This window comes from Nicotiana tabacum, chromosome 3 (assembly GCF_000715075.1).
Source record: "Nicotiana tabacum cultivar K326 chromosome 3, ASM71507v2, whole genome shotgun sequence".
NCBI classification, from domain to species: domain Eukaryota; kingdom Viridiplantae; phylum Streptophyta; class Magnoliopsida; order Solanales; family Solanaceae; genus Nicotiana; species Nicotiana tabacum.
The window spans coordinates 114,762,796-114,782,723 of record NC_134082.1 but is presented as its reverse complement, the minus strand read 5'-3'; the positions used below and the strand labels follow the sequence as shown (position 1 = coordinate 114,782,723).

Below are 19,928 nucleotides of genomic sequence, written 5' to 3'. Positions count from 1 at the left end.
AAACTACCAATTGAAGCTGACAAATACATTTTATACAGACATAGAGAACCCTAGCCTCCAATGTAAGAAAGTGGATCGTGTTTGGGCTTGAACATGGGCTTCCTTTGCCAAACAAAATGATTTTGAGCTGGGCTTAAGTACAATCTCACCGTTTTGGACCAGCTACAAATTGGGTTACTTCTCAGAAGAATTAACCTAAATAGCTGCTCACCAAACTGTTTAAATTAAAATAGCCGGTGAAAATATAATATATGGATATTTTATGTATTATATGTATAATTTATGGCTAGAAAAAGTAAAAAATAAATATGATAGACTATTTGTATAAAAATCCCTTAGTCATTTGAACGACTATTGCGTCGAAGTTAAAGTTGAAGTGAGAAAAAGTAAATGTCCTTTAAACATGTCCGGAAAAGTTATTTATACATTTTAACTTTACAAGCGATCTCTTATCCCAAGTAATGGAAGTGAGGAACTAATCAATTTAAGTTTTGTTCATTGACTGAGAAAGAAATTTTGTTGGCTAGTTTTTGTGCTTCTAAGCCTAATTAAGTCATAATAGCTTCATTGAAGAAACAAAGCTGGAAAATGTGCTTCATGGTGGTAATAATCCTTATTTTAAGGAATTAGTTAATAGCTTCGACTTGGTACCTCCAACCAACCTGCTTGCTTAAGGTGCAATTTAAAGTACGATTGCCAGTTTAACCATCCTCTTTCCCATATGTTTTTATTTATATGTAATGATTTCACTATTGGAGTAGTTGTTACCGAACCTTATAGTTAGAAAGAAACAAAAAAGCACAAAATAATCGTAATGTTAACTGATAAAAGAAGATTAACAATTCACCAACTTCAGTGAAGCCTTAAATCTAATTAACTAAGGAGCTAAAGTCTCTCCTTTTCAAGTTCTCTAAATTTTTATGAAAAATGTATATGCTTTCAAATATAATATAGCCGGCAAAATATATATTTTTGTGTATATATGTGTATTATATATACATAATATGCATATTTTATATACTTTTTGACTAGCGAATGTAATTAATTTCACCGACCGGCCAATTTTGTATTTGCCAAATTACTGAACAATGAATGGAACAGGTAGCGGTTGTTTCCCTTGTAACGTTGTGGCTTTGATTTTCCTTTTACCTTTCCTAAAAGAAAGTAAATATTACTATTTTCTCTTGGAAAAAGTCCTTAACGAAGTGATGAATTGGCTACATTCTGATGTAATTCAGTAGCTCGTATTCACTAAAAAATGTCGAGTTGGAGTACATGAATTAACCAGATTGTGTTAAGAGCTAGGTAATATATCGTTCTCTATTTTCTAAATAGAACATGGAGAACTGCAGTTTTTTCTTTGCAACTGATAAAAGAGCTTGATTGTGAATGCACAACGAGCTATTCAATTATCCTAATCTAGATGCAATTCGAACGCCTAAAAATACGAGTAACGACAGATTAAAGATTCAGTATTTCTCGTTTTGGCATAATTACTGTTTTTACCGTGACAACAAGATGAAAGCTCAACGCCTCTACCAACTGAGATTTAGTTCTAACTTCTAAGGAGTATGGTATGACGGCATTGATCCCTCCTCCTTTAATTAGGGTCTTGAGTTTGAGTTTTGAATATAAAAATATCGTATATGTGATATGTATATAGCAGGGGGGGAAATTCATATGTGAATGATAACAAATGGTTTTACTCCCTTGCTCACATTCTATATTATTAATCGAGATGTCAAATAATTTCTTTTCTTATTACAGTTTTTCTACAGATTCTCATCAATTTTTTTTTTAATCTAGTTATGATTTAGAGTACTTTTGTACTGTTCCAAAATATATAATTTATTTTCAAAAGAAGTAAAGAAGTTATATGTGTTAGATTTTACTGAAAATCAAATGTTTGACTATCGTATCAAACTCTATAATTTTTCTGAGACCACAAGAGTAGTTTAAATATTATTACAAGAAAAGTTTAAGGAAGAGCATCATTTATCTTACCTAAAGATGTCCTGAAACGGGAGCAATAGAAAAAAGATCGATTATGACATTTTACCTTAATCTGTTTTTTTGGGATGCATGTGTTGCCAATAAGCAACCAATGAAAGAAACAGAAGATGGTCCCTGTCAAGAAAATTATTGTTGACTGCAAAAATAGATTTCACAAGAAATTTAATTTAATTTAAGTTTCAGAATACTCTTTCTTGATAATAAGGGTAGTACTTTTTTAACTAAAGCAAATAACAAAATTAAAGCAGAATTAAACCTCATTGATTATCGTCCAATAATTGAACTTTTAACTCTTAAATTCTTCTGCAAGCAAAATAGTCTTTTTCTTGACGTTTCACTTGCTCGTCCTGACAAGGAATTTGGTGTTGGTGTATTAGTCAAGAGAGCGTGGATTATTTCGGGCTAAATTTATTTGAAAATTGAAACCTAGTGAATATAAAACAGTGTAAGTTACAAATGCAAAGAGTTTATTATTCCAACACAAACAAAAAATGAGTCATCAAAAAGTTGATTCACAAGGAAGTATAGCGTTTTCATGGGAAGATTCACCTGGAGTCCCTAAATATTTCACACACCAGAAATTATCATCTTCTTATAATTTCAACGTTGAAAAGATTCCGCCGCCACCGGCGCCGTTCGTCTCTCGGCCTCCAGTTAGCAGAAGCACTTCAATGAGATGCTCGCCACGTGACGACCCTTTTGTTGCAGCATTAATAGAGTGCACAAAAAGTGTAGGAAACAGCGAGCGAAGACCCATTGATTATGAGCCAAGAAAGAATATTGGATCGTCAAAGGGATCAAAGAAAAGCTATTTGTGTATCTTCTCTTGCAAGCAGTCTAGTGACGATGTTAAAGTTGGTAACTTGGTGACATTATCGAATCTTCCACCTATTCCTAGAACTAGAGGAAGAAGATACAGAGCTCTTACGAACGTGGACGAGGATTGATTTCTCCTACATGTCAGTCAATGAATTAAACTTCAGCGTGCTTATATTAAATTATGATGATGCATCTCATAATTGAAAGGTTCAGCTCGATCAGTTTTTTCCCTAGGCGCGCAATATATATGCATGTATTGTTAGATCTTAATTTCATGAATTGTGCTGCAATCCATTTAACCGATTCATTTTTGCTCTTTACATAGTATATTTTCGTTGTTGTATACGTGCATGTGTCTGCCAATATTTTTCTTTTTACGTTATAATGTATGTGTAATCGACATTCAGGGTACTTAACATATTTTTTCATGCTGAAAAATATGTTATTGCGGTATGACAACTAAATTAGTATCCAGTCAGAACTAAATCAGACTGTACTCCATTCATAATTTTATTAGGTTATTAAAAACTCCTACAAAAGAAGTCGCAGAATGGTAAAAATAGCACGGTATAGCCAGTTTTCGGACTGGTGATTCAAAAATAGTCAGCGTTTGTCAAGTCAATGAAAAATAGCCACTATTTTGCTGCAACAGAGACTGGTCCAGCATAATATACTGGAGTTCGGTGTACCTGTGTATGTACTCCAGCATATTATGCTGGACCGGTATACTTTGCTGGCTACAGTATAATATACTGGAGACTGGAGCACCGGTGCTCCAAACTCCAGTATATTATGCTGGAGTATTTTTCCGAATTTCGAACAGTGTTTTCGTTCAAATTTATATTTACATGAAAAGTGGCTAAATTTCGATTACTTTTGAAACTGTGGCTATTTTTGAATGACCACTTGTAAAACTGGCTATTTTTGAATTTCTTCCCTAATCTATCGGAGCCAAAAAAAATATTATTAGATTTTTAAGAGACCATATGATGACATATACAGTTAATTGATAAACTATGAGGAATTTTGAGAGGAAACTATTTGGTGAGCTTGGTGGTCATTTTTAAAATTTGAAAGATCTCTCTCTTCGTTTTTTTTTTTAAATTTAAATTTTTTAATAAAAGGGAAGTCTTGGCATAATTGATAAAGTTGTTTTAATTTAAATTTTTTAATAACTCCTGCCCTTTTCCAGAAAGATCAACAAGACAACAATGTTCTCTTTTATCGTGCAATAGACTCGAACTTCGGCTTATCTTTTTGCAGTGGAAGTGCTCAAACGTCGAAGTGATTAGCCTCACTCGATCGTCAGCTTGGTAGTGATCTTCAAATTATCGAGAGCTTGGAATGAATCAATATATCAATGAGCATTTACAATAAGAGTGCTTGGACCATATTGACATTATATAAATAGAGTGACCAGTTGATCCAAGCTCTTATAATGACACAAATTCTACTGTACATGGCTTGCAAAATTTTGATGATATTTTCTAGCTATCTAATGAATGGGAAAGTTAGTAGGAGCAACTATTTGGATAGTTGCTCCAAATATATGGGTACCAAATATTTGGAGTTGATCCACTCGTAGAGGGACAAAAACTATAACATACAACTATAGGGACCAAAGTGCAATATAATTTAAAGCAGACATTTGCGAAAAAGCATGTTTCTTTCTGGATCCTTCCACTCCAAAACCCTATTATTTTTTACTTTTCTGGATTTACTCGCTGCTCTTTAGTCGGTGACGCCGTCCATATCCCATGGCTGCTGCAATAGCATCTCCGGCGGCTATTGTTCGTTCAGGCCGCCCCCAGGATCAGACTTTCAGGTCTTCAGTATCAATCATCAGGGCCCCGTCTTCTTTCGCCGTTGTTCCCTTTCAAGTGTCGTCTTCTTCTATAAAGCTATGCTCTTTTCTCGACTATTCCCGTCTGACCAACGATGTGAGTTTTTTTTTAAATTTATTACTTCTATTTTTTCAACTCCTTGTTTCTCCGCTCCCCTTGCTCGTCGCACAGACGCACACACGCACGCAGACATATACATGTTGTACTTTGTATATGCGGTTATATCTAAATAATTAGTTGGGATCATGTTTAATTATATATAGAATAGTGTATCGTGATCTTTCTATTCATTGAATCACTGCGTGTAAACACTATTTCAAAGTGGAAATACTTTTTTGTCTCGCATTCATATTTTGAGGTTGAAGCAGCAACTTCAACTCTTTGTTATCGCCAGTCTATTGATCCCCTTGAATAAGTATTTATGCATTATTCTGCGACATAAGAAATTGCTCAAAGTTAAGCCTTACATTTTGTTCAAGTTTAGTGCTTTCTTCAATTTTGCTAAATATTGCTGCGCTTTAGGATTTCCTTTAAGGCTAATTTTATAAGGTATTACCTTGAGCCTATGGCTTTGAGGAAAATGAGAAATGTAATTATTCCTCAAAGGTTCTTTTTGAAATGGAATCTTGCATTGGTCTTTATTTTATTGTAATAGTCAAGAGGGATGGTAAGCAACCTCCACTTCCAACCAAGAGGTTGTGAGTTCGTGTCTCCCCAAGAGCAAGGTGAGAAGTTCTTGGAGGGAAGGATGCCGAGCGTCTATTGGAAACAGCCTCTCTACCCCAGTGTAGGGGTAAAGTCTGCGTATACACTACCCTTCCCAGACCCCACTAAGTCGGATTATACTGGGTGGTTGTTGTTGTTGCTAGTAGAATCTAGGATATATGCAAGTCCACCAAATGCATTGAGGCAGAGTAGTTGACTGGACACCCAAAGGTAAGACACTATTCTGCTGCAGGTCATGATATCACTTGGTCTTCAGCGCTTAGTTTCAAAGAAGAAAGTGAAATCATTCTCTTCTGGTATTTGAAAGAACTCAAGAAAAAAGGGACCTGATATTCCTTTCGAAGATTGAGAATGATAAATTGATTGGAAAATATCATTGGATAAAATGCTAGTATGTCATAAGTTCAAGTTCATTTGTTCTTTCATTCTTCTCCTTCTTCAGATAGCATAACAGTTCGGGTCACTCAAGCTCAACTTAAATATCTTGTGTAAGTCCCAGAGAGAAAAATCTTGAAATAAGAGAACCGCTAGATGAAAGGTTTAAAGTATTGGGTATTATCTTCAGATCCCTTTTCGCTGCTTTTAGGATCTCTTATTCATGTGGTCGGTTATCTTGAGCTCAAGTAACTATCCATCTTTCATTTCATATCCTTTGTTTTTGATATTTTCTCAGCTCAAATTTGGCAATGCTCTCATTTGCCATGGGGCTTACTATGCAAGTCTTCAGAGTTATTGACCTTGTTTTCCTGAAAGTATTCGGCAAAATGTGCTTGGAGTCATGCAAATTGCAACGTTTGCCATGGGGAATAACAACGCTTTGTTTTTCGTCACAAAATGAGTCATGCATGCCTTGGACAATACCTTCTTCAAAGTATGTAACCTTTCTTTCTGGATGATCGCCTAGAAGTGTCCCCGTTTCTTCTCCAAATTACTTTTTCTTCTCCAAATTACTTTTCTCTTCACTAATAATTGACTTCTGCAACCTTACATAAATCACCAGAGCACAATACATATATCTGTTAGTATGAGTCAAGATTATAAAGTGATTTGAAATTGAGAAAGGATGGTGAAGGTAGCTCTATTAACTTCTATTTCCTGCTTTATGTCGGGAGAAATCAAAGTTTGTATTCTCGCGTTGAAGATGCTTACTTTTACTATTGATTGTTTAGAAGGCATCTAATTCTGTGCTGTATTAACTTTATAAGTTGGCTTAAATACAAAAAGGCACAATTATTGCCCTTGCAATAGCTAAATACTTTTGACATGTCTGCCTTACATGGATTTCTTGCTCTCCAGTGATAATGTGTTGTTTGGGCAAACATTCAGATTAGATGTTTGGAAACAGAGTTTGCAATGTGTGGAAGTCCTAATTAACTTTATTACTAAATCGCTGTGAAGTTCATAAGGTGTGTTTTATTATATTTGCATATGGTGAATGATGACCCCTCGCTTCGCATTGCTTCAGTGCTTTAAGTGAAGAAGATGAGGCTTTTATTAATACTGTGTCCCATGATGGAAAAAGTCATATAGACGCTGAAATGGATGGAGTATGAGTTTTTGTTGGTAGCTTTCTGAATTTTGTAATGGTTTATCCTTAGTTGTATGTGTTTAATTTGTCCGATTTCCTTTTGCATTCCTTTGTTCTAGCTGGAGCTGGTGGGTCGAACAATGTGGTTCTGAATAAGTTTGTTCTGATCATCTAGTTCTAGTGGATGCTGTGAATTAGAAGTTGTATTAGCATCTTGTTGGTTGGGATAATAGAACCTTGGATGCTATTCTGGGTTTTACTATGGCAATTTAAGGCTGTTGCCTAAACCAAAAGATTTAAGCTGACATAAGTGTATCCAAAATGATAAGATACTATAAGACGATAAGTGTTGTAGTTAGGTCTAAAAAACTGTCAATGTTATCCCATTTGGACATCTGAATGTCCTCATTCTGAGCTCCAAATCAACCCAATGTTCAAATTTTATACTACTATCTATTGTCTATTGGCACTGGGATCACATATCCTTGAAACAGTAATTTGGCTTTCTTTTAAGTGGTCATTAGTTCTTATTGCTCTTGTCGTTGCATCACATGAATAAAGATACTTCAAAGCTTGTCAACATTGAGTGTATGGGAAGTTTATGCAGAGTAATCTATGCGGAAATGTAACAAAGTGCTTGAAGGTTATTGATGTTTTTCTCATGATTCGTGACCCTTCTCTCTTTTTAACCTAAGATCTAACAAATAAAGGAAAAATGCAAGTTGAAGATTGTGTTCCTAGAATAGTTTGCTGTTTTTGGTCTATGTCACACGATCCTTAGCTTTAATGGTTGCCAACATCGCATTTCCTGGACTAAAAAATGGTTCAAGTCCAGTATCAGTTGCAGTTAAATAAAAGTGGTTTCCTGATATTAGGGACTATTGACAAGCTTCAACGCCAAAGGTTCTCACCTTCTGCAAAGGTCTCTGTGTTCTGTAGCTGGTGATATTGAAGGTTGCAAGGAGGGCGATGCCTAGAAACACGGGATAGAATGTGCCATGGAAGTAAAATCGAACGAATCAACCAGTAGGCATGTATTGGATATCCAAAATTCAGTCTCATCTGGACGGAAGAAGATATTGAGAAAGGAAAGGAACCCCAAAAATCTCAACAGTAGTGCATCACGGAAGAACAGAGTCGAATATTTTCAGGTTATCAGATATCCTCTGATCACTGAGTCTACAATGAGGAATATATTACGTCACAATACTTTGGTGTTTGTTGTTCACGAAGATGCTGACAAGAAGAGCATAAGGGATGGTGTAAAGAAGCTGTTTAAGATTGAAATGAAGAAAATAAATACATCGATCATGCCTGATGGAACGGAGAAAGCATATCTTATGCTGACACCGAACCATAGTGCCATAGATGTGGCAAAGAGAATCAAAGCCATCTAAAGATTTATTTTCTTACTTTTCATGCCAATCTGGCTGTTATATAAGGTGTTGGAGATGGAAACTACAAGCATATGAGTTGTGTTCTAGTGATTTTATGCTGCAGTGTTATAGTTTTCGTAGGTACATGTGGTTGTTGTACCTTATTAATTTTGGCAGTTGTCAGAGAAGTAATAGTGCTCAAACATTGTGGTTAGGCTAAATTTCCTGTATGGAATATACATCTTGGTTTAATGCCCTCCTAGTTTAGTTTGTACTGTAGTCTGTAGGTTTGTAAATTTGAGTAAATGAAGCCATTTGACACTTGGCTTTGACTTGGGAACGATTTCTTTTTATTTCTTGAATTCATGGTAAATGCACTAATGCCAACATTAGTTGGAGAAGATGGTGACATATTGCAGATTCTATTCTGTTTTTTTTTTCTTCCGTCATTGCAGATACTACTCTGATTGTAGACAAATTGTAAAAGAAATCGAGATACTTTTTGAAAGTTTGGAAACCAAGAATCCAAGATATACCGGGTAAAGTACTTTTTAATATTTTACTATATATACGAAAAATTCCAATAATAAACAAAGCGCGAAAGCATAACAAGTCCATTGGCTCTTATCTTAATTTTATCATTTAGTCGAAGATCCGGTGGATTCTACTTTATGAACAATGATCACCTTTGGGGCCTGATGGACCTATCTTAGATATTCTACAGCAATTCTGCTGACCGACCCCTTAATCCGGATTAGATATGTCTGTATTGGTGGAAAAATAGATTTGCCGCGTGAATTAGTGATATGCTGATAGATGGCATAAGAGTCAAAATAATGATAAAGAAGAATGAAGATTAGAAAAATATGGGTAAAACACCTACGAGATCTCTTACAAAGATACCATACTTGACATTTTGAAAAAAAAGAAATAGACGTGCATGGATAATTAAAGAACCGGGGAAGGTTCATTGATAACAGCGAATATGAAAAGAAATCGGCATAAAAACTGTTACAAATTACCATGTAACGAATAATCAATGTAAAAAAATTAGTAATGGACAAGAATTAAGTAGGTCAAAACAGTTACATATTCTACGCTTATATAAACTCCCTTACCATATATTGTACGATCATAAAAAATTCACAGAATTATACTATCAATTGCTTATACTTTTATTTTCTGCTAATTGAAGACCTTATTCTCTCCTTTTGAAAGGAAGCTGCGATTATCAATAAAATTTCTTTTTTCTTATTCTCTCAATATTTTATTCCATTATTTGCTATTCATTTAAATTAGGAAAAGTGAAGTAAAATTGGTTATTTGAAATTGTAATGACTATTTTATTTGTTTTGACCACAAAAACTACTTTTTGGTTAAACAATGTCTTCTCTCTGATTTTTTGGTTTTTTTGTTTTATTTTTATTTTATGATATCATATTGTTCTAACAAGCTCTTAGTTATGCAGAAGTTACAAAATAACCACGAGCTATGAAGCTTTACAAAATTGCTGTGCCACTAATCTATTATTTCGTAAAACTTCTCCATTGAAATTTCTTGAAGTGCTTTCTTTACAAGAAACTTGTAATCTTGTCCTACTACTGAGATGAAATCATGCAAATCTCAAGAACCGCTTTATTTTTCTCTAGCTATTCAAATTTGATTTTATTAAAGCTAAAATTACTAGGATTTTTCTTGCACGTTTTATATGGACGATCAGTTACTCAAATCGAATATGCGTAGACGATCTTCATAAGCTACTTCCCAAATTTGGAGACTTCTACTTATAAGTTAAAAGATTCTTGAGTGGAAACCAGGAAAAATTGGAATGCAGCACTTGTAAAAGTACTTCTCAAAATATTACTATGATGCGACTCCTCTCAAATTGGAAAATTAAAGCTAAACATGAAAAGAGTAAGAATTGCAAGCTGATATTTGTGCCTTTTATCTCATCTTAATAAACTTAGGGGTGAAGAAATGAAGAGATATGTTTACTTCGAAACCCTTGATACCTTTTTCTGATATGGGAAAGGGAATTCCTTTACAGATAAATCTCTGGCTGTTCACCTGTCTATTCTATTTGCATCAATTGATATCGAATATTATTAATTTACTACCTTCTTACCCCACCCAAAGTTATGTTTTTTTTTAAAAAACATAACTTTAACCAAAAAAATGGAGTAAAAAAGAGTTAGTCCCACAAGTTTGTTCATAGCTATAGGCTATAGCGGAAAAGAGTATGTATCCACAAAAAGTAACACCTTCTATCCAAATTAATAAGTTTTATTTGCTCTCTATTTTAAGTTGTCCTAGAACTCTGTCCATTTTCACTAGTGATATCTTCTTTACACTTATTTATACGGTCACAATCGGGCTTGTCTTTTTATGACTAATCGAGACTGGAGCATAATTGGACGAGACCTCATTTTATATCGGACCATGATAGATTGCCGAGCTCGCGAACTAGAGACCGATCGAGATCGAGATCGAAATCAACCAAGATCAAGACCAAGCAGGATAGAGATCGAGCAAGATCGAGGGAAGCTTACCGAGCCAAATAACGGAAATTCAAAATATCCGCGATCGGACGAGGATCACGGCGGAAATCTCGGCACGTATCAAGGAGATGCTGATTACTTAGCTAATCATGAGATTTCTTACTGTATTTAGAATTGTATCAAGGGTAGAACTCCCCTGCTATATTAAAGGATCTTATCATTTGTCACGACCCGGATTTTCCACCCTCGGGAGTCGTGATGGCATCTACTAGTGAAAGTTAGGCAAACCCATCATTCCAAACACTTTATGTTTTTCCCATTTTAAATCCTTTAACATTTGTGATTTAACACTATATAAACAGCAAAAATAAATAAGCGGAAGAACGAAACGTAATAATTTAATAATAATTCCGATACAGATCCATAACAAAACTACCCAGAACTGGTGTCACAATCTCACAGACTATCTAGGAATGCTACAAATAGGGCAGTTCGAAAGATAAATACAAAATTATTTCTGAAATACATAGAAGGAACAGTAAGGAAAGATAGAAGGAGACGCCAAGGCCTGTGGACACCTGCAGGACTACCTCTGGTCGCCTGAATGGACTGAAGGTAGCAACCTCACTGCGGTCCAAAAGCTGCAGCATCGGGATCTGCACATAGTGCAGAGTATAGTATCAGCACAACCGACCCCATGTGGTGGTAAGTGCCTAGCATAACCTTGGCGAAGTAGTGACGAGGCTAGGACCAGACTACCAAATAAACTTGTGTAGTTAAATCATATACAGCGGAAAAATAAAAGCAGATATTTACAGTTAAAGATGGGAGGGGGAAAGCATGTTGCGGGGAGTAGCAGATAACTACAGAATACCAATAGAGGAAATGTAAAGAAACCACAATTCAATTGCAAACAAGAATGAGGAAGACAAACAAAATTTTCACTTTCATTTCTTTCTTGTTGCGGCGTGCAACCCGATCCCAAATCATGTAATATCGTTGCGACGTGCAACCCGATCCCATTTCATATAATACCGTTGTGGTGTGCAACCTGATCCCATTTCATATATTACCGTTGCGGCGTGTAACCTGATCCCATTTACACTTCAACATCAATCATAAAAGAATCCCGGCAAGGGAACAAGATTATAACAACAACATCCCGGCAAGGGAGACAATTTTATAAACAATAACGTCCTGGAAAGGAAGACAATATCATAAACAATAACGTCCCGGCAAGGGAACCAACAATGATAATCATCATATTAAGCATGAATAAATCACAACGGAGTCATAACAATTACAATACGAGACTCACGTGCATACTTGACACCAACACATAGATACTCGTCACCATGCCTATACGTCGTACTCCACAATTAACACATAGCAAATAAGACACAACTCCTAATCCCTCAAGCTAAGGTTAGACCAAAAACTTACCTCAAAGCCACGGACACAATTAAGCCTCAACTACTGCTTTACCTCTTGATTCCACCACCAACTCACTTGTATCTAGCCACAATTTAGTTAACGATATCAATAAATGTTAAATGGATCAATTCTAATGCATGAAAATAGGTTTTATTAAGATTTCCCCAAAAAGTCAAAAATCGACCCCAGGCCCACATGGTCAAAACCCGAGGTTCGAACCAAAACCCGATTACCCATTCACCCACGAACTCAAATATATAATTTATTTTTGAAATCGAACCTCAAATCAAGGTCCAAATCCCAAAAATTCGAAAATCCTGAGTTCTACCCAAAACACCCATTTCCCCCATGAAAACTCTTGATTTTGAGATGAAATTATGTAAAACGATGGATTAGATTGAAAGAAATGAGTTAGAAATGACTTACCAATGATTTGGAAGAGTAGCTGCCTTTGAAAAATCACCCAAAGATGTTTTAGGTTTAAGAGAGTTTGAAAAATGAGAAATTTTCGGCTAAATTATGATTTAGCAGGTTGCAGATGTCGCAATTGCGACTTTGAAGAAATCCGGTCACCTTCGCATTTGCGAGGGACCTGTCGCATTTGCGAAAGGAGGCTTCGCAATTCCCGCGCATGGTTCGCATTTGCGAAAAGGGCCTGCCCAGGCTTGGTTCGCATTTGCGAAGCTTGGGTCGCAATTACCAAGCCTGAGAACTTCGCAATTGCGAAGCCTGATCTCGCAATTGCGAGATCAGAGGCCTGGGCAAAAATACCAGATACCAGCACTTGCTCCTAAGTCCAATTTCACTTTGTGGCTTATCCAAAACTCACCCGAGCCCTCGGGGCTCCAAACCAAACATGAACCCTAACCTAAAAACATCATAAGGACTTGCTCGCGCAATCAAATCATCAAAATAACCTCAACAATTACAAGTTTAGCATCAAAATCAAAGAAAATATCAAGAATTTTTAAAGTTTCAAATTTTACAATTAAGGTTCCGAATCACATCATATGACCTCCATTTCTTACCAAATTTTACAAGCTCAACTAAAATTCCATATAAGACCTGTACCGGGCTTCGGAACCAAGATACAGACCCGATACCATCAAATTCAAACACATTCAAATTTCTAAAACTCTTATAATTTCAGTTAAACAATTTTCTTCAAAAATTCATTTCTCGGGCTCGGGACCTCAGAATTCAATTCCGGGCATATGCCCAAGTCCCATATTTTTCTACGAACCCTTCGGGACTGTCAAATCATAGGTCCGGGTTCGTTTACCCAAAATGTTAACCGAAATCAACTTAAATTTATTTTAAAAGCAAAATTTATCATTTTCACATATTTTCACATAATGGCTTTCCGGATACACATCCGGACTGTGCACGCAAATTGAGGCGAGACAAAAAAAGGAGGTTTTAAGGCCTCGGGTCACAGAATTTATTTCCAAAACAAGTGATGACCTTTTGGGTCATCACATCATTTGTAAAATGCATCATATTCACGCAATACAAAGCAATATACTACCTTTCTCTTAAGCTTTCAATATTCTATTACTTTGTTCATATTTTTCAGTGGAATATTCATTTGGTTCGAGGGTGACCTAACTCGAGGGCCAAAACTATACATTTCCTTCGGTTTGCTTTTATTTCTATTTACAGTTAATTTCAATATCAATTTTCGTATTTTTTCTGTTTTTGCCAAGTAAAATCACGTGTCCGTAAAACCATGTATAATTCAATTGTTATCCATTTTTAGGGTAAGCAGTTTGGCGTCCATCGTGGGGCTAAGGATAATAGTGATTGCTTGGTACTAACTTTCGTGACACACACTATTTTATACTTGTTCTTATGCGTACCTTTGATTCCAGGATCAGCATGTCAAACTCTCAAGTAGCACCCACACACACAGACAATGGCCTTGGTCTCCATGATGAAAACGACAACATAGCCGCCCTATGGAATGAAGTGTCTCCAGTTGACCTCGATGGAGTCCCGACCGTAAACTAATCAATGTCAGTTCCCATATTGTCATTAATGCAAATTTGGCCATCGATCCTGAGAGTAGCGTCCGCCGAGACGTTCGATTAACCGGTTAGAACACACATGGCAGTGAAGAAGGCGGGATCAACCTTCGAGTGATATTCAAAATGTTGCAGGCTCAACAATTTGCAATAGCACAACTCCAAAACCAGAACCATGCACCGAGTAGGATCTAGCCCGAGCCATCACAGGAAGTTGTTCATAAGGCCGAATTAGTGTCAAAGAGATCGAACAGAATGAATCAGGGACAGATCCCACAATCATGAAGATGCTCGAGCAACTAACAATATGAGTTGAATCGAGGGAGAATAAAATTGAAGCAAATGACAAAAACCTATAATTCCAGGGTTGATCAAATTTCGGGGGCACCACCGATTTTGAAGGGTTTAGATTCAAAGAAGTTCGTGCAAAAACCTTTCCCCCCGAGCGCGGCTCCTATACCAATTCCCAAGAAGTTCCACATGCCAGAAATTCCCAAGTATAATGGAACGACTGACCTCAACGAGCATGTCACTTCTTACACATGTGCGATTAAGGGGAATGATCTGGAAAATGATAGGATCGAGTCTATATTGTTGAAGAAATTCAGGGAGACCCTGTTGAAGGGAGCGATGATATGGTACCATAATTTGCCGCCCAACTCCACTGATTCTTTTGCTATGGTTGCAGATTCCTTCGTTAAAGCACATGCCGGAGCTATAAAGGTCAAAACTAGGAAGTCAGACCTCTTCAAGGTAAGGCAGAAAGATAACGAGATGCTTAGAGAGTTTGTGTGTCAGTTCTAGATGGAACATTTGGATCTACCACCAGTCGCCAATGATTGGGCCGTTCAGGCCTTCACCCAAGGATTAAACATATGAAGCTTGATGGCTTCACAGCAACTAAAGCAGAACTTGATCGAATACCCAGTTGTTACCTGGGTGATGTGCATAATCGGTACCAATCAAATATTAGGGTTGAAGACGATCAGTTGGGGACTCCTTCCGGGTCTGTTTATCCTATCAAGCCCGTAGACAGAGTTAAAAGGGACATCGACCGAGAGCCATGATCGAACAGGGATCGCTACCAGCCATACAATGGATATTGAAGAGGCAACGAGCCTAGGTGCAACCCTATTCGAGGTGAAAGGAGAAATGATCAAGGTCAGAGCTCTCGAGGGCTCATGAGCAAGAATGGTTTCGACAGGGATGTCGGGCCCAAAGAAGCACCGCGACTATCATAATATAACTTCAACGTTGATGCATCCGCCATCGTATCAGCCATCAAATGTATAAAAGATACTAGATGGCCTCGACCTCTACAGAACGATCCAGCCCAGAGAAATCCCAACCAGATGTGCAAGTATCATGGCACCCATGGCCATAGAATAGAAGATTGCAGGAAGCTAAGGGAGGAAGTAGCTCGGTTGTTCAACGAGGGGCACCTTCGAGAATTCTTAAGCGATTGGGCCAAGAATCATTTCAAAAACAGAGATTCAATCAGACAGAACAAGCAAGAAGAGCCATTACACGTGATTCACATGATTGTTAGAAGGGTCGATATTCCTTAGGGACCGGTATTAAAATGAACCAAGGTGCCAATCACAAGGGAGACGTGAAGTCGGGACTACGTGCCAGAAGGAACCTTGTCCTTCAATGATGAGGATGTAGAAGGGATCGTGCAACTCTATAATGGCGTACTGGTAATATCTGTACTTATGAATAAGACTCAAGTTAAACATATTTTAGTTGATCCAGGTAGCTCGACCAACATCATTCGATCGAGGTCGTGGAACAACTCGGCCTACAGAATCAGGTTGTGCCCGCGGCCCGAGTACTAAACGGCTTCAACATGGCATGTGAAACCACAAAGGCGAAATAACTTTGCCAATGAACGTGGCTGGGACCATCCAAGAGATAAAGTTCCATGTTATCAAGGGAGATATAAGGTATAATGCCCTATTCGAGAAGCCATGGATCCACAATATGAGGGCAGTGCTCTCGACCCTTCACTAGGTTCTAAAGTTCCCGACCCAAAGGGAGTCAAAATAGTCTATGGGGAGCAATCCATCGCAAAGGAAATGTTTTCCGTCGATGAAGTAATACCGATATCGGCACTCTCATTAACAAAAGGGTCAAATTCTAATGGAAAATAGGAAGTCAAATAGCAACCACAGACACCGGCCTCAACCCAAACAGAGAAGCAGGGGACTGACGAGGATGATGACTATGGGGTTCCTCGATCTTTCATAGTCCCCGGTGATTCTGACACCACCAAGTCAATGGTTAAAGAGGTGGAACAAATCATACTGACTGAACATCAGCCCCAACGAAAGGTATACCTGGGCATGGGGCTAGCCCCCGAGCTTAGGGGAAAACTTATTTAATTCCTTAAAACTAACATGGATTGCTTTGCTTGGTCCTATCTCGATATGACAAGGATCCAATTGGAAATCACCACCCATAAACTAAGCCTGGACCCGAAGTTCCATCCGGTGAAGCAAAAAAGAAGACCCCAATCCGAGGTCAAACACGCTTTCCTCAAAGATGAGGTAACCAAACTTCTCGAAATAGGGTCCATCCGGGAAGTAAAGTATCCTGAATGGTTAGCGAACGTAGTAGTAGTCCCTAAGAAGGAAATCAAACTTAAAATGTGTGTAGATTATAAAGACCTAAATAAAGCATGCCACAAGGATTCTTTTCCTTTGCCTAATATCGATCGCATGATCGATGCCACTGCCGGCCACGAGGTCCTCAGTTTTCTCGATGCCTATTCCAGGTACAACCAAATACAGATGAACCCAGAAGACCAGGAAAAGACCTCGTTCATCACTAAATATAGGACCTACTGCTATAATATAATGTCATTCGGATTAAAAAAATGTTGGTATAACTTATCAACGCCTAGTAAACCGAATGTTTAAGAACAAATAGGGAAATCTATGGAAGTTTATATTGATGGCATGCTAGTTAAATCCCTACGAGCAGAGGATCATTTGAAGCATTTGCAGGAAACTTTCAGTATACTGAAGAAATACAACATGAAGCTCAACCCAGAAAAATACGCATTCGGGGTCAACACTGGCAAATTTCTCAGCTTTATGGTATCCAATCGAGGAGTCGAGATCAACCTTGACAAAATCAAAACTATCAAGGACATCATGGTAGTTGACAACATAAAGGCCGTGCAGAGTTTAACGGGGCGCATAGTCGCCTTGGGAGATTCATCTCGAGGTCCTGTGATAAGAGCCATCGATTCTTTTCGTTGATGAAGAAAAAGAATAACTTCACATGGACTCCGGAATGCCAACATGCCTTGGAGGAGCTTAAATGGTACTTATCGAGCCTACCACTACTTCACACGCCAAAGGTAGACGAACACTTTACTTGTATCTAGCAATATCGTAGATAGCGGTAAGTGGAGTCCTTGTCTGAGAAGAACAAGGTGGGCAATTCCCTATATATTATGTTAGTCAGACCTTACATGAGGCCGAAACTAGGTATCCCCATCTAGAAAAATTAGCGCTCGCTTTCATAAGCGCCTCTAGGAAGCTAAAACTATACTTTCAATGTCATCCCATATGTGCTATAACGACTTATCCTCTTCGAAATATTTTGCATAAGCCCGAACTTTCGGGATGATTGGCCAAATGGGCCGTAGAAATCAGCGGCTACGATATTGAGTATCGACCCTGAACAACCATCAAGTCTTAAATCTTGGCAGACTTCGTGGATGACTTCACGCCGGCCCTAGTACCCTAGGTCAAAAGAGAACTATTAGTCAACTCGGGTACATCTTCGGGAGTCTGGATCCTCTTTACGGATGGTGCTTCAAACGCAAAGGGGTTCGAACTCTGCATCGTGCTAAAACCACCCACAGTTAACGTGGTTAGACAATCTATTAGAACTGTAAAATTGACTAACAACGAGGCCGAATATAAGGCCATGATTGCAGGCCTCGAACTAGCCAAAGGCTTGGGAGTGGAGGTGATCGAAGTTAAATGTGACTCCCTCCTTGTTGTGAATCAGGTTAATAGAACCTTTGAAGTTTGAGAGGAATGCATGCAAAGATACCTGTACAAGCTACAAGTAACTCTACACCGACTCAAGGAATGGACTTTGCAACATGTGCCTCAAGATCAGTATAGCGAAGCTGTAAGGCCCCATAAATTCTTTCTAAGAACCGGAATATCATGGTGCCACATTAGGGTTATGTGCTAGAAATTGTTGAAATTCTTCTTGGATTGAAATGTGCATTAAAAAGTTAAAGGAAAATGTTCGCAGAGGTATGCATTTCTGCGGCCCATTATGCGGTCGCATAATCACTCTACAAGCTGCATATTTGCCGCAGAGTGAGGCAGTCTTGTGGCCAATTTTGAGGTCATTTTTGCGGCCCATTATGCGATCACGTATCCACTTTGCGGGCCGCATATTGGTCACACAATCATTCTTAGACTTTTACGAAAGGAGGTTCTGCGGCACATTATGCGACCGCAAAACAGGCCTGTGGACCGCATAATGGTCGCAGACCAAAGCAGAGAGATCAGGCCTAAGAGCCACTTTTGCGGTCACTTTGCGGACCGCATAACTATTATGTGATCGCATATGCGACCGCAGATCTGAGTCGGTGCTCCATATTTTTAATTTTTAAACCCGATCCCATGTCGTTATAACTTATGCAATGGCTCATTTTGAGCCTATTTCCTAGTACTTTAGAGTGAGAAAGAGGGTCTAAGAGAGAGGAAGTGTCCTTCATCAAAAATTGCTCCACAAATTCTTGTTTAAACTTTGAAGATATTCAAGTGAGGCACATAAACTTTGAAGATATTCAAGTGAGGCACCTAAATCTTCATCCTAGGAGGTAAGGCTTCATCACCTCAGCTCTTAAAATTCAAACATAGTTGTAAGGGGTCATTAATGGGGTAATTCATGGGGATGAGGGCGATTACATTACTTGCATGTGTTCTTAGAAGATATGAGGAAATTATAAATCATAAATAGAGTGGCATGGGGAATGGGTTGGTGTAATCTTGCATAAAAAGGGGCTTAAAACCTTAATGAACACATAATGCTTGATAAAATGCTCAAGTGAGCTAAGATTATGATCATTTCCTAATTATGGGTTCAATTGTGCTACATTGCTTAAATAGATTGAAGTTGGCGAACATTTCGGGACATAGTAGGAATTAAGGAAAGCTCAATTGAGGTATGTATGGCTAAGCCTCTTTCTTCTTAGAATCGAAATTCCCTGGTGTCCGTGGAATCGGTGTAAGTCCCCAAATTGAGCACACTAGAATTGACTATCCCAAATCTGTCGTGTGGTAGAATATATGTTCAATATGTGTGCCAAATGCTTATCATGTCTTATCTTCATATGTGAATATGTTTAACAATGTGGAATATGTGTTGAGAAAGGTTAAGAACTCATGTCAAAGGAATTGAATAAAGATTGTTGTGCCAATTCGTATGCAAAGTCTCTATGTGCTTAGAATTTCCGAGCTTTCCCTTGTGTGTGAACATGCCTTACATGATAGGCCTTATTGTTGCTATGATAATGTTGTTGAACATGTAAAAAGGGAAACTTGAATTGTAAGATTCGGCCAAGTGCCAAGAATGACTAAATGAATGAGGATACTCGTGCCATGAAATGATAGATGGGAAAGAAATGT

General features: G+C 37.9%; 1 pseudogene; it reads left to right on the top strand.

The window, feature by feature from the left end:
* The first annotated feature begins 4,471 nt into the window (after positions 1–4,471).
* Positions 4,472–8,707, top strand: LOC142179484 (large ribosomal subunit protein uL23-like; annotated as a pseudogene).
* Positions 8,708–19,928: the final 11,221 nt, after the last annotated feature.